This window comes from Strix uralensis, chromosome 13, assembly GCF_047716275.1.
Source record: "Strix uralensis isolate ZFMK-TIS-50842 chromosome 13, bStrUra1, whole genome shotgun sequence".
NCBI classification, from domain to species: Eukaryota; Metazoa; Chordata; class Aves; order Strigiformes; family Strigidae; genus Strix; species Strix uralensis.
In genome coordinates, this window is record NC_133984.1 from 9,670,939 (window position 1) to 9,696,940 (window position 26,002).

Consider the following 26,002-nt stretch of genomic DNA (forward strand, 5'->3'; position numbering starts at 1 on the left):
GCTGGCACCAGAACTGAGGTTTTGAGAGGCTGTTTACATTTAAGGGAATCTCAGAGTGGGACTTAACTTGTGAATGCAAAGCGGGGGAGGTTGGCTTTCTTACCTTTTGCAGTATAGCTGGCAAATCAGTTTTGAAGTTCATGGTGTGGCAGAAGAAGTGGTCCTACTTCCAGCCCTTTGCTCCAGTCTCTTCACCGTCCTTGTGGATTAAGAATAACCTCGCAGAGTAACAAGAAAGAAAGAGATGCTCATTTTAGCCATCGCTGCTTCCTTGGTTCGCTTCTCCGCGTGGCCACAGAAACACTTGTGTTGGCACAAGGACCTGGGGTGCACAGGCAGGGCAGGATGAGGCCAGACTGCTGCTTTTATTAGCAACACTGGCTCAAGCAGAGTTAAACTGATGTCAAAACTGCATTGCTAGTGTCTTGCAAATGTATCTTTCTTCATGCACAAGTCAAACCATGGCTTTCCTAGTCACCAGTGCCTGCAGCTTAGTCAGGAGCCTGAAAGCAAATGATTTTCTTTGTGGCTAATGCAGGCACAGGTGATGATGATGAATCTGCAGTCAGGATTTGGTGACTGATGCCTGCAGCAGGACACCCCTGCCGTGCTGGTGGTGAGAGCTTGGCTTTGGCAGTGGAGCAAACCATTGTGTGACTCAGACGTGTTGGGAAAGAGTACTCAGCCTTCATAGGAGCAGGCTTTTCTGACCATGAGCATACTCGAAGTCACATGTGGAAACTAAAATGAGCACTAGAAACACAAGGCTGCTCATTGAGAGGGAGGCTGTGCACTGAAAAGCAGAGTTTGCTTAGATCTTGGTTTCCAAAGGTAGTCGTAGGAGCTGTGGCTCTCTTGCTGTGCTCTGAAAACAGAGTGTAAATGTCCAACCAAAGAATTTCCACCGCAGACATAGTACCCCACATTTGGGTTACCCAGGTCCAGCCTCTGAGGACCCAGCAGGAAAAATGTGAGAAAAATATTTTGCAACATGATAGAAACACTTAGTTGGGGAGTGACCGCAGCCTGGAAGCGGTGGGGAGAGGATGTCTTTATTGAACAGTGTGTGTTTGCTCTTAAAATCCCTTAAAAGCTCTGAAGCTCAAGCTTGCTTGATTTGCTGTGTTTGCCATATGTAATATTTCAGCAAGAATCTCAATTCAGTGTGGATGAGTTGATGCAGGAGTTGCTCCCTTTTAGGTGATAGGGAACCAGTTAGTCGTGTGTAATGCACTGGTTTGCTTGTTAGACTGTTCTGTGAGTTTCTTTTTAATCAGTGTATTCCAGACCTCTGGGCCGAGCTCAGGTCCTAATTTGTCATATGGTTTAAGCACCGACTTGTTTCTCTTGTTGAAGCACAGTCTTTAAGCCGGAGCATTTGTAATAACAAAACATGTTGTAATTCTCTATTCACCTTTAATGCAGCATCACAGATACCCCAGACTTTGTACACGTGTCTGCTCCTGGAATGGAGTTCCTTCTTGTGCTCCCTAAATATAGAAACGTTATAAATGGATCCCTGTAGTTTGTTTTCTGTAGGTTCCTGTGTGTATGCAAATTGCTTCTGGATAAACGGTTTACCTGAATTTGTGCTTGTGATGCTTTTGCAGTTGGGCACCTCTTGCCTGCTAAGCTGTGGCAGTTCGTGTTGTTTTTTTTAAAAGGTGTGTATCCTCCCCTTTTTCCATACCATCTTCCAGGAAGGATTGTCTACGCAGAGCGATGTTATCTTCCCCCATTTTAAACGGTGTCAGCAGATATTTATTTTTTTCTCTTCTCCTGTCTCGATGCTAAGTACCCACCATGGGAATGAGTTGTCTTGTATTACTCACATGGAGCAAATCTGTGGCTTGGCCTCCAAATTATATGGTCCTGTTCAGAAAGGGTGAGGTCCTCTGGAGCCCGACTAAAGGTGCCAGAATCTCTTTGCCCGCTTTTTTTTTTTTTGGTAAAAGCACCTAGGCTGATAGTGAGCGGAAAAACCGGTGGCCTTCAGAGCTGGGTATTTTCTGTCTGAGGGCTTCTGAATGCATAAAATCAGAGAGAATGTGTCTGTGTAATCCGATCTGCTCTTGAAAGCCTTGTGGAGGGCTGCATGCTGCAGACATAAGCTGTGTCAATAAGAACTCTATTCACCCTCGGAAAACAGCCTCGTGATCGGGTTTGACTGGCAGGCTTCCTAAGGGAGGGCCTTGTTTTGAGAAAGAACTCCAATTTTTTGGCGGCACTTCTGACTGCCTTTTCGGACTCCCACTTATTCTTCTTTCCTTGGCGTGATAAACTTGAATTTTTTTTGCTGGGAGGTTGCTGGGGAGGAGGGAAGATTTCATGCAGCACGGTAATGGATGTGTGTGGGGAGTTTCCTTCCTCTCAGTGCAACCTCTCCACCCAAGCAGAATTTAGGAGCGGAAGGGTGATGGATTTAAGAATGAGGTAGGACTGGAGGTCGCTGCATACAGGAGAGCATACTCATGGGCACGTGCAGGGTACTTGCTTTCAAAACAGTGGCACAAAATACCTGTCCTTGTAGAAGTCTTGGATGGCAATGCGCAAAATGTGTGGTTGTGTGTGTTCATGTTCTTTTTCCCTCGGTTCTGCAGATGTCTGTAACACGCAGAAGTGTTGGGTGAAATTCTCCTTTTGGTAATGCTGGCGTAAATCTGCTGCGAAGGCAGTGTTGTACTAATGGCTGTAATTTACTGGTTGCTATTATTTAAAAAAAAATAAATCACGTGAGTCAAAAATCTTATTCTGCTTTATGAAGTATTCAACACCTGGCATGTAATCCTTTAAAATCTTCTATTGAAAAACTGCTTGAGCTAGTAAAAATGATGCTTATAAGATTTTCTGAAAGCAGAGTTTTAATCAAAATATCAGGTCCTGAGCTGCTATTTAGTGTATAGCATTTGTATAAATGGCATTTTCTGTTGGATTACATGTGTGATGCTCAGTGTTTGCTCTGCTGAGGTCTTAAAGCCATTCTGTTTGGCAGTGGATTGCCAGTTTTAACAAAAGAGATGCCAGACTGTCAGTTATGCATGTTTCTTCTTTTTTGCAGGTCCCTTGGTCTATCTACCAGGGTTTTTTTAAAGCGCCATCTCCTTACTCAAGTGATGATTTGAAAATTAGCTCATCTGTATGTCTTTCTGGGTTATTCCTGTAGCTGCAAATGAAAGCTTGAAAATATAATTAGGATGTAATATGCACAAGCTCAGAAAAGAACCCTGACAAAAAACAAAGTAATGCAAAGCTATTATTTAAAAGAAATGCAATTATGTTTTGAGCCAATTGAGGCTTGACTTAATTTCTCAGGGTTTGCTGGCGATGATGCAGTAAAACCAAAATTAACTCCTGAAATATGCCTGTCCCGAGTCAGGAATTTGGCTGGTGAAAATCGAGAGAGCCACCGAAAGAAGGGGAATCCCCTCACAGGGCAGCCTGGCCCTGTGTGGTTTGCAAATGGGTGCAAGCCTTTGGGGTTATTCCTGTAGTCTCCGTTTCCCTGGCTCTCCCCAGCTAATTCTTCTTTGATAAAGGCTTGATCTTGCTTGTGAGAGCTTTAATAACAAACTCTGACTGGTTTAGGTGGGATTGGCCCCTGGGCAAACGACATGCAGAGCTGGGCCGCTGTGGGCAGGAAACGCTGGTCTCTGCTGCTGCCGCTGCTCATAAGGCGGGGAGGCTGCAGCTGGGTAATTTGTTTTTACTTCCTGTTCCCAATCTGTTTGGGTCAAAAGTAGCGGTGTTTTTCCATATTAAGATGTTTGGCTTCATTCTGCAAGGCAGCAATAAATTTCACACTGCGCACAACGTGTTTCTTATATTTCAGAGACTCACTATTGCTGCCTTTGACTTTTAATTTGGATGGTGAAACCTTTTTGGTTGCATAGACCTGCTTTTCAAGGAAAACAGAAAGCTTTTTTTTTTTCTTTCGGTTTTGGAAAGAGCCTTTGAAATAGCTTGCAGGTCTGTAGCTGAGCAGAGGGAGGGAGCCAGCAGGTCTGGCTGCCATGGCTGGCTCCTTGGCAGGCTCACGGGGGAGACCAGGACTCCTCAGCCTGCTTCCTTGGTCACGAGGGGATGATGCTGCTGGAGTTAATTGGGATGCTGGAACTTAATTCATTAATGTTTGTGAAGCATTTGGTGATCTTTTGGTGAAAGGTCCTGGGACTGCGAGGGCTGGTTGTGCTGTGAAGGGCTGTAATGCAAGGGGTGCATGTGGGTTGATGGACCGGTCATTAAAGCAGTCCTGAAGGCTGGGTGATGCCTCCATGATGGGGAAACCTACCCCCTAAAAAGAAAACCAGCTCCTGCAAAAGAGCATTGCCTGCTCTGAGCCATGGCTTGCTGCTGGGAGTTGTTCTCCAGAGTGCTGGGTTAGTCCACAGCATGCGGTGTGTTACCATGGGCCATAAGGTACAAAACCGACAGAGAGGATTGGGCTCTTCCCTGGATGGGCTGGACAGCAAAAAGCCGTTGGTTTTCTCTCCCCGAAATCTGGTCAAAACTCTGTCAATGCTAGTCACTCTTCTTAAGCTGCATAGTTTTGGGATCTCCTACCCTGTCTACAGCCAGCAAGTCAGGATGGATAGATCATCCTGATACCACCAGGTATCAGTGGGATCCTTTTAAATACAATCTGAAAGTTTTAAAATAAATTATAATGAGCAGTGCTGGCCCAGGGGGGCTTGTGTTTCATCTTCAGATACATATCAGTAAAGGTATTTTTGAGATACAAAGAAGAAACAGTAGCGTGGAGCCATCAGTAGGGTTACAGGTGGTCTATCCTTCTTTCTCTGAAGCCTCCAGCTGCTGGCATTGTATCTGATCAAGGAAGCCAGAGCACAGAGGTGTCTTGTGAAGTGCTTCTGCCCTCGGACAGACTGCCCAGGTTTTGGCGTGGGCATCTCCACCTTGCCTTTGCACTTGGCTCCTGGATCCACAACCAAATGCCTCCGTCCTAGGTCCTCAGCTTGTTCCTCAGACCAAGTCCACAACCTGTGAATTTGGCTTGACTAGTTACTCAGTGAAACACTCAGCACAGCAACCGCGGTGCCCTTTGTTGAGTGTAGCCTTGGTAATGATCTAATGTTGGCTGTGCCCCGAGCACCCAGGCGTGGTCTGGCTAATGCAGCAGAACCTTCCACATGGTGCTTGATGAAGCTGTGCCACAGGTAATGTAAATGAGGCCGACCAGAGTGGGCTGCTCTGCAGGAGGAACAGTGAGACCCTTCCCTCCTGCATATCTGCAGTGAAGTGACACCTCCCCTGCTGCTTCTGGATGCAACTAGCCTCCTCCACCTCACTCAGAAGTGCAGGCAGGTTGTCCCCACTCCTCCCCTGCCTGCTTTGCCCACCCCCTTGGACCGATCTGCCCAGGGCAGGTGGTGTGGGTGGCTCTCGCCCAGGACTGACCACCTTCATTGTGTTTTTCAGGGTCTCCAGAGCAGTCAGTTGAACAGCTGTGATCCACATTTCTTCTGAGACTGAGGAGATGAGTAGGGCATGCAGGGCAGATTCTGCCTGAGGTTAGATCAGTCTTGCTGAAGGGAGAGACCTGCTGGATTGGGGACTTTCCAGCTCTGGTGACTGTGTTGTACTATGACACATTCTGTAGCTGATGCTCAGATACCAAGGTTGGAATGAGGATGCTGCTGCTGCTGAAAGGCGAATTCATTCTGTGTCCTCTGTTAGGTGGAAGGTTATCCTTCTGACAAGACCCTGAGATCCATTCATAAGGTACATGGAAGTACAGACAACAGATTTATTTATGTTCTGTACAGTGCCACCATCTTGTTCCTCTAGGCATACCAGGATTTGTAAATTCAGCCCAGCTGTAGAGTGTCCTGAGTGCCCTTAGTTGGGCAATTACACCATTCTGCACGCCAGCTTACATGAGAAACAGTTTCTCCCCCAGATCTTGGAGCATCTCCATGTGCTCAGCCAACCTGGGGGATGCACTACCTGGTGACTTCTGGATGGGAAGAGTGTTTGGTTGCACAGTGCTGCAGGATTCATCCCTATCATAGGATCTGTACCCAGTGCTTTTCTAATGTATAGGACTTTCAGTGCACACAAGGAGAGAAGCAAACTCGTAGGGAACGTGTATTTGGGGGAATTGTGGGAACCTCTTGAGAGAGGGGCATTGCTGAGGCAGAGCCATTGGCTGCTCAAGCTCCCGGGATGTGCTGAGTGCCCTTGGCCTCCATGGGTGCCATGAGGAGCTGAGCCTGCTATTTCCTGCCCTTCAGATGGGTTTTGGCACTGAAAGGTGCACTCTTTCCTCCGTGCTGCTGTTCTCATTCCTCTGAATGCTTGTTCTGGCCAAGGGAGAAGGCAGGAGTGAGGCCTGGGCCCCACGGGAAGGCAGAGCTGCCCTAGCCGATGCAGCCTGTGCTTGGGCTGGCTGGAAATGGTGGTGAAATGGGAGCTGGAGGATGCGCAGGCCTGTGTCTGCACAGGTGGGGCTGAACTGGTCACTGATAGCTGTTTGCAAGGTGCTTGTTTTTAATTGTAGTTATGTACTGATTAATAAGAGTAATGCTTAATACAGCCATTGCATAATGCTGTGAGCTAAGACAGGTGCCTTCTACCACCAGTAACTCCCTTTTTGAAACAAAAGGACTGGGCAGTTGAGATGGACTGATCCTGTGCTATGGTAATTCACCACAAATTACATTTCAAATAACTGCCCACTGATTCCTGCTCTGTGGGCTTGGGGGTGTGTTGACTTGCCTTCCCAATGTGGGGACCAGGAGAGCAAATGGGGAAGGCAGCCAAGCACTCCAGATTTGGGGCTGACAGGCAGGAATTAGCAGTTTGTTTGCTTGTTTGTTTCCTTTTCTTTTATGTGTGAGAAGCTTTTAGTGGGAAGTTCATGAAGTTCAGCAGCAAACACCTGACTGGTGATTTGCTTGACTGATGGCTTTCTTTTAAGCATCCTTAGATACTTGTTTGTTAATAGGATGTTTGGGGAGAGGGATCATACAGCTGAACTGGAACTTTTAAATTTCAAAAGGAGTTTTTCCTCCTGAGAGTAAATCCGTTACTGTGTTGTCTCCTATTACGGTGCTCCCTCTTCAGTTTGCTGGTACTGGCTTTAAAAATGTTTAATTCCTAGAGGGGTAGCGCAGAGCAGAGTCTGAATGTTCGTGAGGAGCAACCCCAATTTAAAATCGAATTTTGGTCACCAGTGACAGACATTTTTTGCTGGTCCCCTTTGCCTGCAGTGTGCACTGATGCTGTGGTGTGGCCAGGCTGGGGAGCACTCTCGGCTCCCTGTCCCTGGCAGAGCCCTGGGTTGAGCAGCACTCACTCCTTCTGCAGGAGTAACACTGCTGCTGCACTGGTGAGACTTTCCCCTTGCCTGTTGATAGGCAAAAAAGCCATTAGGACTGCAGAACTTGTTTGCAGAGTTACGTAGCAATTACCTGAAAAAAAAGGGGAAGATAGGATGCTTGTTAAATTAACACTACAAATGCTTTTTTTTTTAAGATGCCTAGTACAACAAAACTGCCAACGGGGAGAAGTCCATTATGGTGATTATAGTCCAAATATAACATCTTTGTTGTAGGCAGAAAGTGAAGCTGACTACAAATGGGAGTGGTACTGAGAGGAAGGTAAAAAACTTAATATTCTGAATGATAGAAGAACGAATTTAAATTCATTTAATGTCAGTAATCTTTGTATTATTAGCCGTAATCTGCTTCTGAGAAGCATACAGGCTTGACTTTTTTTTTTTTCTCCTCTCCATAGAGCTGCATTAATGAGAACAGAGTGTTTCTCCTGACCTCTGCCTTTAGACTATGAGCTCCTAAGAGCACAGATTTTTCTTCTGTGTTTTTGGGCAGCATCTGCAGCTAGTGAAAGCTGCCACAAACAAACAGCAATGCTGGGAGCGTTTAGTAAGGGTCTAATCCTGCGTGATGCTTACAGGATAGTGGAACTAGGGCTGCAGTCTTATATTGGGTGTGTTGGTGTTTTTAGGATGGTTTTAAACCTGTACATTGCCAAAGTGGCTCTCAGCAGGGTGATCTCGGGAGGAAACCTGCTCTCTGGGAGAGCGAGGGGGCGCAGGCTGCTGGTTTTTTTGGATGTACATCTTTCCTGGGGGGTGTACCAAGGGGAGATACAGATGCAACAATATTGATGTACTTGATGCAGTACTGTTAGCTGGATTGTGGAGACAAAGAGGTGAGACTGGCCTTAGGATTGTTATTTTGAGCCTTTAATGTGGGGAGAGAGTGCCATGGCACAGCAGCAGCATCTTACACCTTTGGGTGTGTGACTGTCACAATCGACTTCATGCATCTCGCTGTTCTGAGGGAGAGAGCTGGTGCATGCGAGTCTGCTTTGGTTTCTGCAAGAACGTGATGTTGCTCATCCTGGAGATTCAGGCAACTGAAACGAGAGAGAGAGAGAATTAAAGCGTGAGATCTGCTTGCTCATGACCTGAATCCCCTAATCACAGCGTCATGTAAGTGAAGGTCTTAGGCTGGGTTGAGTGGAGGGCATCTCCACACAAGAAAATGTACATCTGCCCTCCACCTCCCAGAATTAGAGCTTACTGGTGATGAAATGCAGTTGTAAGGGCCTTAAACCTTGCCTTAAACCAGACTCAGTGTGTGTGACATTGCTTCCCCTGTAGCAGGCACGTAGTAGGCACCTCGGTGAAGATAAGTGTGTGCTACCTGAGCTCCCTGTCCCCAGGATACCTCCCCTGGGTGCCAGAGGCACATCCTGGTGAGTCCATGCCTTTTGGAACTGGTCCTTCATTTGATGGATTTGGATTAGAGCCTTAGTTGTATTTAGTTTGAGTTTTGTGCTGCTACTTTCAGTTCTTTAATCTGGGAAGTAACATTGAGGCAGTTAATGCAACAGTGTGGCCACTTTCACTGACCCTGTAATTTGCTTTTGACTGGATGTTTTTCGTAGTGTGCCCTATTTACACGAAGCCAATGGTAATCCCATGCTTTCAGCTTCGTGTTCATTTTTTTCTAGGTTGTAAGACTCCAGCCAGCGATGTAAAGCTAGCTGGTTTTTTTCAAGTAGGTGGCTAAACTGAAAAATCAATTTAAAAAAAAAAAAAAGAATTTATTCCACTTTGGGTGGCTTCAGCAAAAAAAACCTGAAAAAATTGTCAGCACATTTTTGGCATGGAGGTGAAGGGAAGAGCATTTTTTTTTTTTTTGGTGGAAAGATACATTGTTTATTTATTAGATAAGAGGTAGAGAGATTTCAGATGAGGGGTGGAGGAAAAAAGTAAAGGAAAAACAAGGGGGGGGAAGAAGCCTAATGCTGCTTGCCTTTTGTAAAGAAATGCTTCAGTTTTTCTTTTGAAGCAGTCTGGAAATTCAGGTTAGTCACTGTAAAACTGAATAAATAATTTCTCTGAAAAGCACTGCCTAGCTTCCACACATGGCAGATAGAAAGGCAGATTAAAATATTTCATAAAAGGAGTTTAAAAGCACCTTTGGCTTAGATCCATGGAAGTGTAAACTGAGGGAGCATCTCTGATTTTTCTGTTACCTGAGGATCTGGCTTTTGTCTTTTTTTTAATCTCTTTTCCTCTCCCTCCACTCCTCCTCCTGTGATATGAAAGGTGTACCTGTATGGAGGATTTCTTGCAGCACACATTCAAGGACTGTTTCAGAGCTCAGAGAATTTGATCTGGAGGCTCCTCGTAGCCTCGGTGGGGTTTTGTTTTTACAGCTCCTGTGAACCAGGAGCGTATTGGTTCAGCATCGTGTCAGATACAGATAATTGGGATTTTGAACATCCCACGCACACATTTAAAGAAAACACTGTGTAAATGCCTTTGAGAGCCAAGAAACACCTGTGTTGTTGCCTGAAGGTTGAATCCACAGCTAGCTGCCTTCTTGGAATAAGCTGATAACAGATTAGTTGCTAATATCTCATTCGCAGGTTGATATTTCCACTGCTGCTATTGATATGTGACTGGGGTCGAGGTTTTTGGGTCATGAGGTAGACTGCACGAGCCAGATCCCGCTCAGTCTTGGTACCTTGTTTAGATGATGTGTTTGGGCAAGATAGGACAAGCTGTTCTCCATCCACCTCCAAACTGTGACTCCTGCATGATGGCCATGCGGGATGGGGACAGCAAGGAACAGGCCAAGTGTGACAAACTAGAGGAGCCATAAGATAGCTCTTACTTTGACCGTAACATTGCAGCAAGTTGCTGGTTTGTTCCTGGTAAGGTACTGTTAGAAAGTAACGTGGTGACTGGTTGAAGTCCTTTGTGTTCAGTTGGTGTCCTGTAATGATGTCTTGTGTTTCTGCTCCAGGATGAGTAAGTGCCTTAAGGCCAGGTTGGATGGGGCTTTGAGCAACCTGGTCTAGTGGAAGGTATCCCTGCCTATGGCAGGGGGCTTGGAACTAGATGATTTTTAAGGTCCCTTCCAACCCAAACTATTCTATTATGTTCTGACCTTTAGATGAAGGTGGATGTATCAGATGTGGCTATGGTTTCAGTGCGAGGCCAGGGCTGCATCCGAGGAAACTTCAGGGACTGTTGATTGAAGGTTCACATCCTGTTGGGTGAGCTCTAGGGTAGGGGTTTACCTCGCAGAACATAAAGCGTGTGTTTTGCGTTTGCTTTTTGGCTCTTGAACATATGTGTGTTTTTGAAGAATGTGCAGTTCTGAGGGAGCCTCCTGTCAATAATCGTTAGTGTTTATGCAGTGTGATCAAGAGAGTCTCCTGGCTCTGCAAGCTGAAGGGGAGACTGAGTGTAGACAGGCCCATGTTGGAGTCCCTGTGTGTTCGCTGTGCCCTTAAGGTAAAGGATTAAGCTTTCAGAAGAGGAACGAGGTCAGGTCTAGACCAAGAAGTAGGCTCTGGAATCCTGCCAAGAGTGTAAGTAAGGTTTTTCCTGTAACGGCATCCTAGATGTGGCAGTTGTGTTGACTTAGCCGAAATGAGGCTGACATCTGTAGGTCAGGCCTGATTAAAAGGGAAGGAGGGTGGAGAATAGCTCTGCGGAGTAAAGAGGATTTAAAGATAACGGCGGGGGGAGACTCGTGGCCCTTAGTTGCAGAATTTGGTTTGGCCTTGGGAATCTCACCCTGCCTGGGAGCTGGTCCCCATGTTCTTCATGAGCCCCCAGAGCACTGTGACAGCTGCTCCTTTCTTCCTTGGTTCACGGACGACTTCTGACTGATCGCTTCCCCCTGAGCCTGACTTTTTGGATAGAAGTCTGACTTAAGCATCCCTTTTCTGCTGTTCAAGGGAAGCCTTCCACACAAACCTTTGGCTTGCTGTAAAACTCTACTGTGAAGACAACACTCACCCCTTGCTTTTTTGTGTTACAGGGTTAAGTGTCTGGGTCTCTTGCTTGGTGCAGATGAAAGGTGCTCTACTGCTGAGACATGCTGTGTTGCTGAGCGTTATGTGCCGGAGGCTGCTTCAGAAAACATTTCTGTGCTCCTTTTGACCTCTGTTGCGTCTTCCTGCCCATCTTCAGTTGTGCTGGTGGCTGAGAATGCTGGAGACTCTCTCTTTGCTGAGAGAGGAGGAGAGAGGAGAATGATGGCACTTCAGAAGCAATAACCCCTGTGCTTTAGTAGAGCAGCATATTGTGTCCAAAACTGTGGTTCATGATCACTAGCTGCTGCTTAACTTACACATTGAGCGTGTTGCTCTCAGAAGTGCTTTGACACTGAGGATCCCCATCATTAGGGATGGGTGACCTGAGGCACAGAGGGGTGAGGTGACACTGCAAACAGTAGAAGGAGCATGCCACCGCCAGAGCTGGGAATGCAATTTATCTGTACTTCTTGGGAGATCTTCAGGGACTGGTCTGGTTCTGTTTTTTTCACGATGATTCCTTTCAGTGAAAAAATGGTTTACTTGTTTAGATGAAAACTTCTGTGGTAAAAATCTGAAAGGAAAAGGGTGATTGGCTTCTCCCTGAAGCGTGAGTTCTGGTTTCTAAATGAAAAACTTTCTTAGCAAGATAAAAATAGAGAATTACTTTATGGGGAAAGGGCTCACTTCCCTGCTGGCTCTGCTAGGTGGCCTTCAACTATGAGGAAGTGGGGCAATTACCCTCAGCTCCCCAGGACCACAACCAGCCCCGGTGGTTTTCCAGTGAAGTGACTAGAGTTACACCAGGGCTGCGTTATGTCCCTCTAAATTTAAGGGTTATATGAATCCATATGAAAATATAAATCTTGCCAGGCATGTCTTCCCTCCCTGTAGGACATGCAATCTGCATGACACTGCATCAGAAGAACACACCGTGTTGCATGGCGAAGTTCTTCATTTGGGTGCTCATTCTAGCTAAGCAGCACTGATAGCTATGATGACTGCTCACATCAATCCATTAATAACTTTTATACTCAGGGAAATAACAGCATAAGCACTAGTGTCCTTGCATAGAGTTCTGGGCCTCTCTGTCAGGAGACTGGCAATTATTTGATGATTTTGTGGAAAATAAATGATCTCGGCTCTCATTGTAGTCCCTAAATTCATTTTCAGCTGTGACAAGAGCCAGGATTTAAACCTGGGTCCCCAAAAGTAAAATGCAGTTAATTAGCCCACTCCATCATGTAGCCGTTCTCAGTTAACAAAGGCAGTACGTTCAGCCAGACAGTTCTTGCTCACAAGTGATGCTAACCTTTTGAGCTGTGTGTATGGCAGAGTGTGCTTGCTCAGAGCCTGAAGTCCTTGTTTGCATCCCTTTTCAGCAGTGCTGCTTAACCCCTCTGCACAGCCGCATTGTAATGCTGCTGGTCTCCACTTGAGAGGCTTCTGGCACCAGTATGTGTTTTAAGCTTGAATGATGGTTTGTGTTTAGGCAATGGCTGTGGGGTCCTACCAAGGTCAGAGTCTGCTGCAGAATAAAGAGGGAGAGGGTTTCTACCCTGAGGAGCTTGTAGCCCTCAGGGCAAATACTCAGGGTGATGTGACATTAGTGTTACTAACTGCAACTTGTGAATGGGGTTCAAGCAACATCAGAGGGGCAAAGTGAGATGTCTGAAACTGCTTGATTTCTGGGCTGGAAGTAGGATGTGTGAGCCCTCACCTGGACTCCTTGGCTTGTTGTTCCCACCAGACCAGATCTCCTCGTGGCTGGCAGCTTGTTTGCATCAGACACTGATAAGCAAGAGCTCCACCAAACGCTGCTGTGGTAGATCAGGTGTGGTGAGGTGTAGCTTGAAATAAACCATCAAGGAAGAACTGCTGTCACTGGGGGACTCTGCTGCACTGCTCCTGGCAGATCAGGGTGTTAGACTTTTCCTTGCCATCTCCCCACTGATTTGGGTTTAGAGGCTGGGGCAGGGCAGCATGCTTCCTGAGCAGGGCAGGCTGTTGTGAAGTTTTCCTACCTGGCCACTGCCCTCGGGTAGGGCACTTAACTGTTCTTCTGCAAAGGGATTGCTTGGATTAAAGTTTCTTGATGTTTGAGTCCTTTGCAGTATCATGATGTACAGTTTAAAAATACTATTTTTCTTCCTTGTGCAAATGTCTAAATTTGACTGTTGCCCCTGCAATGTTCACAGGATTAGTAAACTGGGGAGGGACAGTCCTCGGTCTAGGTATAACCGTTGGCTGTAGTCTGTAAGAATGTGTCTGCAGTTTAAAAAGCTTAGGGCCTTATTTTCAGACCCTAGCATCTGTTTAGATCCAGGCTGTTCAGTACTTGGCTGCTTCCTGAAATCTACACTTGCTGGTATTGTAATCCAGAGCTTGTGTGTGCAGGCAGTGCCATTTGGTTGAATGCAATCCTTGCACAAAAAAATCATCTGTATGTAGATACTAGAATGTGAACAGGGATGGCTGTATGAGTGGATAGTGGGTCAAGACCCCCTGAAAATAGAAACATATTGATGTTGTTAGCAAAAGCTGTGGAGCATGTTTTCCTTGAAAATTGTTATTCAATATTGTCCTTGGTGTCTTTTGAATTAAACATACCGTGACAATCAGTTTGCTGGAATTTTGACTGTTCTGGAGGATTGGATATTGGGTAGTCCTTGTAAACAGATGGAGAAGGTAGCATGACCTACTGAACAGACTGCAAGATGCATAGGCACTAGCAGCAGGGAAATCTAAGACAAGAGAACACATGGAAAAAATATGTACAAGGTAAAACTTGCGCAGCCAGCCCTTATGCAGCAAATAAAGCAAGGTCTTGCTGACCTTGGCAGCTGTACAGGGCAGCCTTTGCATAAGAATGACTTGTGTTTAATATACTAGAGAAATTATTCAGGGACAAATATTCCTGTTTTCTGCAACACTGGGAACACTGTCTTCTTCAATCTCCAGCTGCAACACAGAAACACAAATGCATTGCAGACAAGGTAAGAGGAGCACCATCCTCAGGCACTTCCCATGTCCTGGAGAAGGAAATCTGGTATTGTCCTCCTGGCGAAGCCAGACCCTGCCAGCGCCTTAGAGCAGCCACTTTAGAGAGCGGGCAGTGGCTGGTTATAAGGCAGCATGATGGGTGTGTTCCTTAATTAGTCCGTGCAGTTTGTGTCTGCTCGTAAGAGATCTGATAGACCTGGGGATCAGAGAAGTGCTTTGCTCTCCATGTTGTGCTGCAGTGAGGCAAGCAGAGGGACCTAGACCTGCCGGCTGGTTAAATGCCGGGAGATACTGAGCTGGTAATGCCTTGCTTTCCCCGATAGACCCGTTAGCATTTCCTATGCCCCAGTGCTTGCGTGCAGCTCTTGGACAGGCCAAGCCCAGCTCACCCACTGCTCAGCGTGGGCAGGAGTTATGACGGAGCCTGTACGTGGTGGCTCCCTGCATCAGACCCCAGTCCCCCTCCAGCTGAGATGGAGGTGGGACAGATGGATGGCAAGCTGGCCGGAGTCCCCGCTCTCCACATCCTGGGGCCAGGCCAGTCCCAGTGCCACCACCGGGGCCAGGTCTGCGCCCGCGCATCTCTGCCAGTGGTGTTCCTTACTAAACCTTGCTACTTACTCAGTACCGCTATTTTTCATGGGTTTTTCTTTCTCTTCCTCTCCAACTGGAGAGATCAGCCCTGCAAATGCCTGTGTTCAAGAGCAAAGCTATCTTGAGAGTTTTGGTAGAGCAAGGTCTCTGAGTTCTCTCTATCAGGAGAGGGCCAGAGACGGTGTTTGTTGGTATTGATCATGGGAAATGTAATTAATGCGGGTATAAAGTGTTAAATTAAAATGGGAGATTTAAAAGCAGTCGATAGATCAATTCCGAGGCTGGGATGAAATGCTCAGACTTTCAAACAATAATCAGATTTCCGATAAAATCTCCACTGTGTGTAATTAAAGGGGTTGAAATATTAAATCAGGTGTTAAGGGAGTGATATTTAGAGGATGTTGAAAGAACAAAGATACAGACAAAAAGAGCCCTCCTGTCTGTGGGCAGAGCCCCCAGCTGGGCAGAAATGGTGTGGAGCTTGGGGGATGTACTGAACTAGCGGCTAAAACCACAAAAAGAGGAGAATGATGGAAAAACTGAGAAATCCATGCTGCAGTGCTGAACATTTGCCTGGATGGAGGTGAGACCATTTGGACCCGATAGCTCCTTTGTAGTCTGATAGCACTTCTAAGACCTTGGTCCATCCACATGCACAGACATCCACGCCCAAGGTCCTTTTGTTGGAGAGTCAGCCTTCCAGAGGAGTGAGGACAGCGTATTTGAACTGACCCCAGCAGGAAGTACTGCCATACAAAAGACTCCCCAAAAGTTAAAAATACTAATTACCAACGGCCACCATGTTTCAGTGATATCCCAGCTAGTCAGTAAGAGCAAAGGCATGCAGCTGATGTTTTGGTAAGAGGTAGAGTAGCAATTGAGGAGAGGGGTAAAGTTAGGCTCAGTGCTACTGCCAGTGGGAGAATAGGGGGTGTCCTAGGGCAGGTGGCATTTCCAGGATATTTCTTTGAAGTTTGTGGTTTTTTTTCCCTTGCCCTATAATCCATAAAGAAATAAGCAGAAAAGGCTCCAGAGTAACAACTCTCTAGTTTAACTGGCTTATGAGTAGTGATACCAAACAAATTCTGCTTTAGGGGCAGTATCAGGCTTTGCTCTTCCAGTCAGATTAATTTTCTGATGCTGTGAGCTGTGCAGGAGGCTGTAGGAAGCATCCTTTCCCCAAATATGTATCTTTGCTCTCATCCCTAAAGGGATAATTCAGAATATGGGACAGACATAGTATTTACTGCGGGCACTGCACCTGTCAAGGTAACATTACCATGGGATGGAGGGTAAAAAACACTTCTCTGCTAGATAAGAGGAATAAACTGGCTCATTAGCTCTGGGCACTTATTTGCTAACCTTGATCTGTACCTGTGATGTGATTATCTGTGAGGACGTAGCTTTAAGGCTCTCCAGAGCCTTGAAAGACGCATGTTTTAAGAGTATGTTCTCATTTTGTTTTATAATCCCGGTGGCAGCCTCTGCTGTGTAGTTCCTGAGGTTTAAATGCTGATTAGGTTAATGGATTGTAATGTAACCCCACCCAGTTGGTCATCAGTCCCTTGAAAATGCATTGTGATTGTGATCATTATTGCTTAATTGCAAGCCCTGCCTTACCCATAGATTGAGGCAGGCTCAGGCTTACCTTGTTCCTTCCAGAGCAGAGGGTGAAGAGCAGGCAGGGAGGTGTCCACAGAGCTTTTATATAAAGGTCTCTAAAATTTCCACCGTGACATAGCTCGGCAGAGGTAACTTGATCTTTGGAAAAGTGCCTTTGTGCTGTAGCCTACAGAAGAGCTTCTCTGTTAACAAAGCCTGAATGCGGGTTAGTTAAATTGTAGCCCTTGTATTCAAGGTCACTGTTAATTTTTTTTAATTGCAAGCTTTGTCCCAAGTCTGAGGTTGCAAATGAGACTTGCTACATTGAGGTCCTAGAAAGGATTGGAAATTGTGACATTTCATCCCACGATTAGTCTGTGTCATCCTGACTCTCCCCTTTATCTAAGAGGAAAATAAGCTTTGTAAACTGCCGTACATAGGTTTTAACTTCATCACTGATACTAGAAAGTCCCTAAAAGGATGTGTCTCTGGGAAGAGACGGATTCTCAGTCTGCAGCATATCATAAAACCAACCAGGGGAAGGCAGAGAGAGATAAGGGCGTGATCATGGCCAAGGACTCCAGAGGAGATCTTCCTCTTTTGCATGAGGCATGGTGGGGCTGTGGAGGTCCTTGCCAAAAGGTGGTGTGGGCACATGAAGCTTGCACAAGTACTGGGGAGACGGGGCAAGTACTAAGCAAGCAGTTGGTTGTAGAATAGTGAGCAGGCAAACCACAGCAGACTCAGAAATTCCTCAGAGTTAGAAATAGTGGGAGGCTGGAGAGTATCGGGGTGGGAGATTGTGCATGTCTGCCTTGCTGTTACTCTTGGGCATCTGTGGGTGCTGCTGGCTCCTTGTCTCCAGCTGAAAGGAGGGTCATTCCTCCCCTCTCCTGCTGCTTGGAGGGCTTGCCCTCTCTGCCCGCAATGTACCACTCGGGAACATCATGTTTGAGGACTTGCATGCTGGAGGGCAAGTCCAGCCTCCCATGGCTGCCTGTCAAGGAGCATTGGCTTGCCCTCCCTGAACCATTCCTGTGGTTCTGGTTCCAGTCTGCTGGGTTGTTTCCAGCTACATCTTCAGCACAAGTAGCAGACCTGCAGCTCTGGGCAGCACAGGAGGGGTGAAAGGGTGCTTTACACCTAGTCCTGCACACTTTCCCCATACTTAGCCTTCCCTTACTCCTTTCCAGAGCAGAAATGCTAGTCTCTGGTGATCTTGGATGCCTTGATGCTCCCTAAACTATACCCCCACCAGATACTCCCCTGGGTTAACTCTGTCCTTGCAGATTTTAAGGTGAAGCTCCTTGCAGCCTCATTCCTGGCGGGCAGAGTTGGCTGCTCCTGCGCTTGAGCTCTGGTGATCCTGGCAGAGCAAAGTGTGCATGGTGTCTGTGTCAAGTCCCAGTCCTGTTTTTCCTGACCTGAATGCATGGAACAGCTTGTTCTCTGCTGTCTGTTAACCCTTAGAAAGACTCTTCGTCTTGTTCTCCTTTGTTCTGTGTTGGCTGTGCTTGGCAGGGTCAGCTCCGTGCTTCGGGTTTGGGGGCAGGGCCTGGGAGGGAGTTAATTGCTGAGTGATGATGGCTCTCCCCAGCTGAAGATCTGCTCCCATGAGCTATTTAAGCCTCTGTTTCTTGTATGTCCGTGCCAATCAGATTAGCTGGTGCCAGGAAACAGACCATGGCCTGCTTGCTCTTGAATGCACCCTTTTTCCTCCTTACCTGTTTATCCCAGTCAGGCCGCTTCCCGCTCTGCCTTGGTTCTTTTATTTAGCTTTGTTCCTTCCTTTTTATTTTCACAGCCTTACTCTGGCCCATCTCTCTCTCCCTGAGGCTGTCTCACTGGGTTTTGACATCCAGCCTTAACAACAGAGTAAATCCTGTTCCCTGTCACACTGTTGGCTGCTCCCTTTGCAGCGCCATGTGCCCCTCTGCGCTGCTACATCAGGCTTTTCTTGCTCTTGATTCCCTCCACAACGCTTACCCTCTTGTAACTTGGATTCCCTTTAATGTGCAGAAGTAGAGATCTCTAGTTCAGTGGAGCTGCTGAAGACACTCATCTTCCCAGGAAAGAAAGGGAAACAGGTTGAGGAGGGGAGCGTGGCTAAGAGCTGCCCAGCTGCAGTCGGTCCCTGGGGCTGCTGCTGCTGCCCTGTCTGTCTGTGCGCCCCCAGGCATCGCTGTGCTCTTCTCCCAGCTGGACCCTTCCACTCTCTTGTTGCTGACTTCAGCAAGGGATTCGCTGTTGCAAAAATAAGCTCAGAAGCCCCTCAGGCTCACAGGACCAAGCGTTCCAGCCTGGCCATGTGTGCCAAAACAGGCCCATCCCCTGCCTCTTGCAAGGCCCCACCTTTATCCTTATTCTAAATATAAAATGCAAGGACATTCCTTCCTAGTTACTCTGTTCTGTTATTCTGACCTCATTAGACTTTCCCAATAGAAAATTTCATTGAACTCCTCTATTAGTGGTGAAAACAAATAAGACCATTGGACTTCCTCTGGAAAAAATGCATCTGTATCACTGGGAATTGCAGGGAGCCAAATTTCCACTGCTGAGTTTGTGCTGTATGTATATGTTCCTTCATATGTATTTAGTAAACAAAGTTGTCTTCACACTTAGAAGAATTTAAAACAATTTATCCTTTATATCTGAACTGATTTCCCTCCCTGATTTCAAATTGCTTCAAATAATTGCATATAAATGTCATAAGGAAGCAAAGTGCTGTTAGCTGGGGTTGCAAGAACAGCCACTTTTTTCCCAGACCCCCCGAGCTAAATATATTTTGAGGCTTATGTATGTGCATGTACGTAGGAATGATAGCCAGGTGATGGATTGCTGAGCCATATCATAAATTCAGTTCGTTGGACACCTTTGATTACCTCCTCTGCACTCTGCCAGTAATCATTCTCCTTCAAACATCCTTCTAATGTTCTTAACAGCAGCCAATTAAAACAAAGACTCCACTTGCCATCTATCCCCTCTTCCCTCTGCCATCACCCAAGCTCCTTCCCTTGTGTGGGGGGAAATAAGTGCACTGACGGATGGTGGTTCAGAGTGCATGCTCAAGGTTTGAGAAAATACATCCCTATTTGTTCTTTTTGCCTGCTACTTTAAAAGTCAGCTTAGACACCCAACCAGGCAGGGGTGGATGTTTGTCTGTTTGCATATTGCTGGCCATGAGTAGCGGGAAGGATGGGGCACATGGAAGGCATTGTTTGTCTGTACATCTGCCCTGGCTAGCTAGAACCCACTTTCTCAGGCCTTTGAGGAGTTTTGATTCAGTAGTTTCATGCTGAGTCAGATACTTTTTGGAAGAAAAGCGTGCCCCTTAGGTGGGAAACTGGAAGTAATTCAGGTCACTGAGACTTCCACAGGGGAGAGGAGTTGGAGGCTGTTACATTACAGATGCAGGAAGATAAGGAGAGAATTCAAGATCTGAGGACTTCAGTTGGCGTCCATGACTCAGGCATCTCAGGGAGAACAGAGGATGTTCAGTCCCTGAAAAGTTGATTCATCCACCTGGCAGTGAGATGAAGAGCAATGAATAACAGATTTTGGGGTGTGTGGAAGACAGGAGAGGCCAACACACTAACTATGAACAGCTTGGGAAGTGCCTCAAGGATGACTTTGACTTCCCCTTGCATTTTTCAGGGCTTAGTTGTGTTGGCTCCTCTCCGCGTGCATCCCCAACCCCTCTGTGTCCCATGGCAGACAGCTCTGGGCCACTAGATGAGCAGGTGGCACTTGGTGCCAAAATATGCTGTCAAAACTGGGCCTTACACCTTCAAGGTGCCTCTTGGCTTGGCTGCTCCCCTGCATGTACTACAGCAGTGCCTCCCTTCCATGCTGGGAGGGTGCTTATTGCTGCCCAAGCAAGATTGGAGTTGTTGGACATGCCTTTTATCCTCTTGCAGCCTGCTGGATTAATGGGGCAGATATATATGTGTGTGTGTGTGCATGCTTTCTGCTCCCCCTCCTGTATCCTATTTCATACTGTAATGGCTGTGGGGTTGGAGACAGATATATTCATCTAGTGCTTATACAGCCTTTACTATAGTAGTTTCTCAATGCCTGATTGCTGTTCCTAGGTTTTATCTGCCAAACATCACTGAGAGATAGGGACATAACAGACCCATTTGCAGAGGGATTAAGCGACTTGTCACTTGTGGCACCCGTGGCTGCAGCAGAGTTTGAGCCTCTGTTTCCAGGGTCCCAGTCTGGCACTTACAGACTAGAGCATCTTTCCTGTCTAAGTGGTGACCTGTGGCAACTACCTGCACGATGATAATGCCTTTGGGGTTTGGGACTAGGCTGCTCTGGATTTTCACTGACATATGGAAACAGTTGTTGCTATGTTTGCTTTTCCTGATTTTCTGCATGTTCTAACTTCGTTCTTTTAATCCTCCTAATACATTGGATGCTTTTGTTACTGGTCTTTCAGTCTCATTCTGTCATCATGTATTTGATTTGCAACCTGAGGATACTGTTAGAGGTCTGAGTTGAGGAGTAAGTCAAGGCTTCCCTTTTCCCGAGTGCTGAATCGTTTCACAAATGTTTCTTGAGTACCTTTGTGCACAGTATGCCCTTCCACATAGCCCATGAATGATAGGTGTTTTTGTTATTGTGCATGAGTCCTCATTTTTAACACATCGTGTGATTCAGATGGACTTGAATGTAGTAGCATAAAGACTTTGGAGGGCTGCCCTGTGCAAAGGGGAAAATTACTGTCTGGCCCAGAGCGGTGGCTTTGTGATGACTGCATTGTGTTCTGGTGTTCTGTGTTTGTACCAAACTGGTTTGCTGCCAAGTTACTTATGGCTTATCCAAGCGCTCAGCACAAAGAATGTTAAAAGGAAAACTATTTTTGTTTTCTGTGAATTCTTGCAGCTGAGAGAGATTTTGAACCACTGTCCAAATGCTGTCTCCTCTTTCTTCAGGCCTGTAGTCACCAGGTAGGACAGCTAACATATGAGTGTGTGAAACTGTAGTGTGTGTGTGTGTAGGAGCACATATGTGCTTTGAGGAGATGCAGTATGGGACCTGAATGGAAAATGCCTTCCTGTTGGAGAAAATCTGTCTCCTTGAGCAGCAGGCTCTGTGACTGAGAAGTCTGGAGTGGGAATTTTCCAGGCACGAGTACGTGCGCACGGGCAGAGGCACCTCTGAAGCAGCAGATCTGGGCAGGTGTCTTCTGTGTATGCAGCAAGTCTGATACCTCCCAAAAGCCCCAGGCCTCCTCTGCAGCACAGCAAATGGCTGAGCTGGGCTCCTGTTTCAGTATTTCTCCTACTTAATGGAGTATACTGCTTGGTTTGAGGGCTTGGGCCATGCTTGGGGCTTAGGAGAGGCCTGTAGGTCGTTTCTGCCAGCAGAATCCCATGAAGGGCAGTTGGGTAAAGGCATTCCCTCCCCTCAGCTGTCCCCATCGGCCTGCCCAAACACACGCGGACACTTATCTGATTGGCAAGGACCTTGGGGGTTTCTTGAACACTGAGTAGGATAATCAGATAGATTGTGGGATACATCTGCTTGATCCTATTTCTTACGATTACGTGGTGGGGAACAAGCCTTAATGAGCCTTGGCCTTTCCTGTCTCCTCTGTAAATTTGTTTGACTCAATTGAGCTCTCTTTGTGTGAGACAGCTCTCTTTGTGCTTGGAGATGGAAGCATCCACCTCTGAAGCATACTGTGCTTTGAGACGGGGTTTGGATTAGCTGACCTTCAGAGATCCCTGCCAACTTTTTCTTTTTTTTTTTTTTTTTTTCCTTTTGTGTTTGCAGCTGGTGTAATTGTGGTCCTAACCCCTCCCAAGCGGTGCTGGCACTGGAGGGGATTTTAGCACTGCTTCACAGCAGCACAGTAGCTGCTTCTGCACTGCAGAGGAAATGCTTCTTTTGGGTTAGCCACCCTGCTCTAATGCAGCTCCCTGGCCCTTGGCACTGGGAAGCTGCCTCCCATAGGAGGCTAGAAGGGATTTGCCAGGCGGGTCCCAGCAGAAGGGAGCATCCTCCTCTGTGTATTGGTGGCTGGGGAGCGGAGTGCCGTGCTGGAGCCTGGCTCAAGCAAAACTCCCGCTTGGCTGCCTGATCATCAGAGCATCCCCCGGGAACACCTATATCCCACAGGTGTGGGGTCACAGTGGGTCACTGTCACTCCTATCAGAGAGCTGGAGTAGGAAAGGGGTCTTGTCCTCTAACTGGTCCCAAATAAGCTGATGGCAGGAAATCAAAAGCCCAAAAGAACAAAAATGTGCATGTGTGGTTATTCTAACAACAAATCTATTCAGCGAAATGGGGAAGTTCCCTTTGAAGCACCGCACCGCATGCTGTCCTGGAACACCCTATGGAAAGGTATTTGTTCTGCTGAAGCACGTGTGTTGGTCCAGCACAGCAACTTCTATGACTTTGTTCAAAGACAAACAAATAAACAAAAAAGCTCCTTAAATTGCAATCTTTTTGTAATGCATTTTTGGCTTAGAAATTCCCAGCAGATAGTGGCAAATAGCTCCCAGCCGTTTGCCTCTGGAAGCATTTCGGAGAAGAGAGGAGCGAAGGGGAGAGGAGGTTTGAACTTTGGTGGACAAGAGGTGGGTGGAGGTTGATGAAGAAGGAAAACAGATTGCGAAGATTTCAGGCGGCTGAGGGAATAGGAGCACTGTAGTTCACAGTGAAGAATGGTAGATTTCAGAAACAAAGGGGTTTTTTTCAAATATTTCCTTAAACTTGGCATTTATTTTTCCTGTGATTGTTTGCTTCAGGGTGTAAATGTGGAGAATTGCATGTACGCAAGGGAGGATAAAGTTCCCCAAGTTTATTTGTACTTTTTTTTTCTCTGCAGTGAAGGGTTTCCTTCCGTCACAGTGCTTTATTTTTTCTTTTTTTCTCTTTTGTTTTTTTCCCCTCTGTTCCTCAGCTACCACCTCTACAGGTAAGAGAAGTGCCTAGGTCATGCCAGGGCAGCTGAGAGCAATGAGGAGCACCCAGAGGCAAGTGACGGATGATCCATTTTCCTGAGGACGGCAGCACTGCTGTCCCTGCAGAGCACCTCAGCCATCTTCTGGGTGCCATAAATCCAGGAGCTTTTAGCAAGGTTGGCAGGCTTTCTAAGAGGTGGGACGCAGTATGTGCAGCCTTCCCCACTGAGGAGCAGGAGGATCTTTTCTTGTGCTGCTCTCTCCTTAGAGGTCACAATCAGTAAGTAACCCACACTCTGCAAAGTCCCTCTAAGCCAGTGGCATGAGAGAGGTTGGGGAAAGAAGGATGAGCATTAGTGGCTCCTTCAACACAAAGATGTGTGGTATTTGCATGCCCAAACATCTGCCTTGTGCACACAGCCACTTCTGTAGTGGGTTTGTGTCCTGCCAACAAGGCTTTTCCATTGCAGCAGCATTGGGGGGTTGTTTTATTTGCACATGTGGCTTCTGGGTTCTGCTGTCCTCTTCTGAACAGACGGCACTCGGGGCTAAGTTGACTCTGGCACGCGGTGTGATCCCTGGTGATTCACGGCCCCCAACATCTGCGATTAGACCTTGAACAGAAACTTCTCATGCATGGCCATGGTAGAGGAAACCTGCTTGCTCCTTTTCTGAGTCGCTGGTAGAAGAACAAAAGAAGGTTTATTTTCTTCTAGCTGTAAAGGTCTACCTTGAATTAAGTAAACTATTCCCTGAGGGAGAAAGTGTCCAGGTACAGAATGTTCACAGAGGAAATATTCAAAGTGTCTACCGTGTCCCCAAAGTGTTTGCTTTAAAGTATGAGGGCCAGAGCAAAAAATAGAATATTATTTTCTAATTTGAAAGCGAAAATACCTCTTGCAGGCAGCAGAAAATAAATTGACCTTCTTCGGGCTTGATACTGCAGCCCATTAAGTGCACAGGCAATGAGAAGCTATGGAGAAGCAGCAATTTGCAGAGATGGCTCCTGTCCCAAGTGCACAGCCCGTGTGAGTGCGGGGGGTGGGAGCCGGCCCATGTCGGAGGCAGACCTGCTGCGTGCAAACTGTCAGCGTTGCAACAGCAGAGGAATTGGAGTCTATAGGAATCTGAGCACTAATGAGTTTTATGTGATATAGGGTACGAGCCTTGCTAATTGGGACTTAAACAATGGTGGATCCACACCTTGACCTTATGGGTGTTATTTTTGTGGTTGGTTTTGTTGTTGTACAGCACTTCTGAACCAGTCCCAAGTGAAGCAGAGCTGCCCTGTGATCCAATCATGACAGTCATGGGCTTTTCTGAGGCCCAAAATGAGCTTCTCTAATGTCAGCCAACTGAACTGATGTCATCGTGTTCCTGGCTTGGTGGGTCCTAGATGAAGAGATTTTTTTTAAAATATTTTTACTCCTCACTGACTCTGAAAGCTCCCCACAAATGTGGGTTATCTTACTCATGCATCACTGCCAATAAATGTATGAGTATAGCACTCCCCAATAAAATCTTGCCCTTGACTATACCTTTTTGGTTGCTTTGAAGAGCAAAGATGTAGCTTCATGTGTTGTTCTTTATTACTGCTATGAAAGTGGAGGAGAAAGAAAAGACTGGGGAAGATGCTCAGACTTGGCTTTCCGAGGGAATGTGAAAATGCTGTGGATGAGTGGTGGTATTCTCCTAAAGACTTCTGTTTCTCTTTCAGAACAAAACAGTTCAATGTGCTATTTTCATTGTTCCTGTTTCTCTTTGCCATGCAGTGTTTCCAGGAAGGCAGCATTTATTTGGAAGTGTTTGATAGTGAAAACATCTCACTGCTGTTTGAGGGAGGAGTTCCCCATTCTGGCTTATTGAGGAGAGGGGTCGTGGGTGCATCAAGCTCTTCCATACCCACTAAGGTGCAATGAAAAGCCAAGGTTACAGAATCATCTCAAAGGTCCAAGGACTGCGTGTGTCATTTGTGCTGCCATCTGAATTTAGTGTTTTGAGGAAAGGCCATAAAAGTCGTCTTTTGGCTCCCGACAATATCTAGACACTCAGAGAATGTTAATAGTTCAGGGGTGGGATGTAAGTTCTCGTGGAATTGGTGAAAGATTTGAGGTCTGAATTTTGCAAGCTTAAGAGCAGTTTCTCTGTTGCTGTGCCCCCAGGGTGTCCATCCATCCAGGCTGGCTGGGTCTGAGCTTTCATTGACCATAACTTGCAAAACTGGGTAAAGTATGCTGCAGCCTGGCAGTATAGAGCTGAGCTTGGACTCAGGAGAGTGGGTCCTTGGTTCCTCTGTCATGTGCCTGGTGGTTTGTGTTGAGGAGAGGAGCATGAACAGCATCACATAGGCTAAAGAAGGGGCACAGCTGGAACTTGGCTTTGAGAAAGCTCCAGCGTCCCCTCGCTGTCTGCAGCGTCCCTATTCCGATTCAGACAAAGGGAAATAGCAGCCATTCTCACTCACCAGGACTGTCAGTTAGGGCAACAGCACTTTTGCTTCTCATCTGAGCAGTTGTGACCCAGAAATCCTTGAGGAACAATAAATAAGGAACCCACCTTGC

General features: G+C 46.7%; 1 protein-coding gene across 14 annotated transcripts in view; it reads left to right on the plus strand.

Annotated features, from left to right (window-relative positions):
- MBNL3 (muscleblind like splicing regulator 3) overlaps positions 1–26,002 on the plus strand; it is a 96,816-nt gene that overhangs the window by 3,476 nt on the left and 67,338 nt on the right. The window contains exon 1 of one of the 14 annotated variants that reach the window (XM_074882720.1): positions 8,723–8,742. The exons of the other annotated variants lie outside the window; for them this stretch is intronic. The gene's annotated coding sequence lies outside the window, so the exon portion shown is untranslated. Of the gene's footprint in view, positions 1–8,722; positions 8,743–26,002 lie in introns of those variants that run through there. 14 annotated transcript variants of the gene reach the window in all.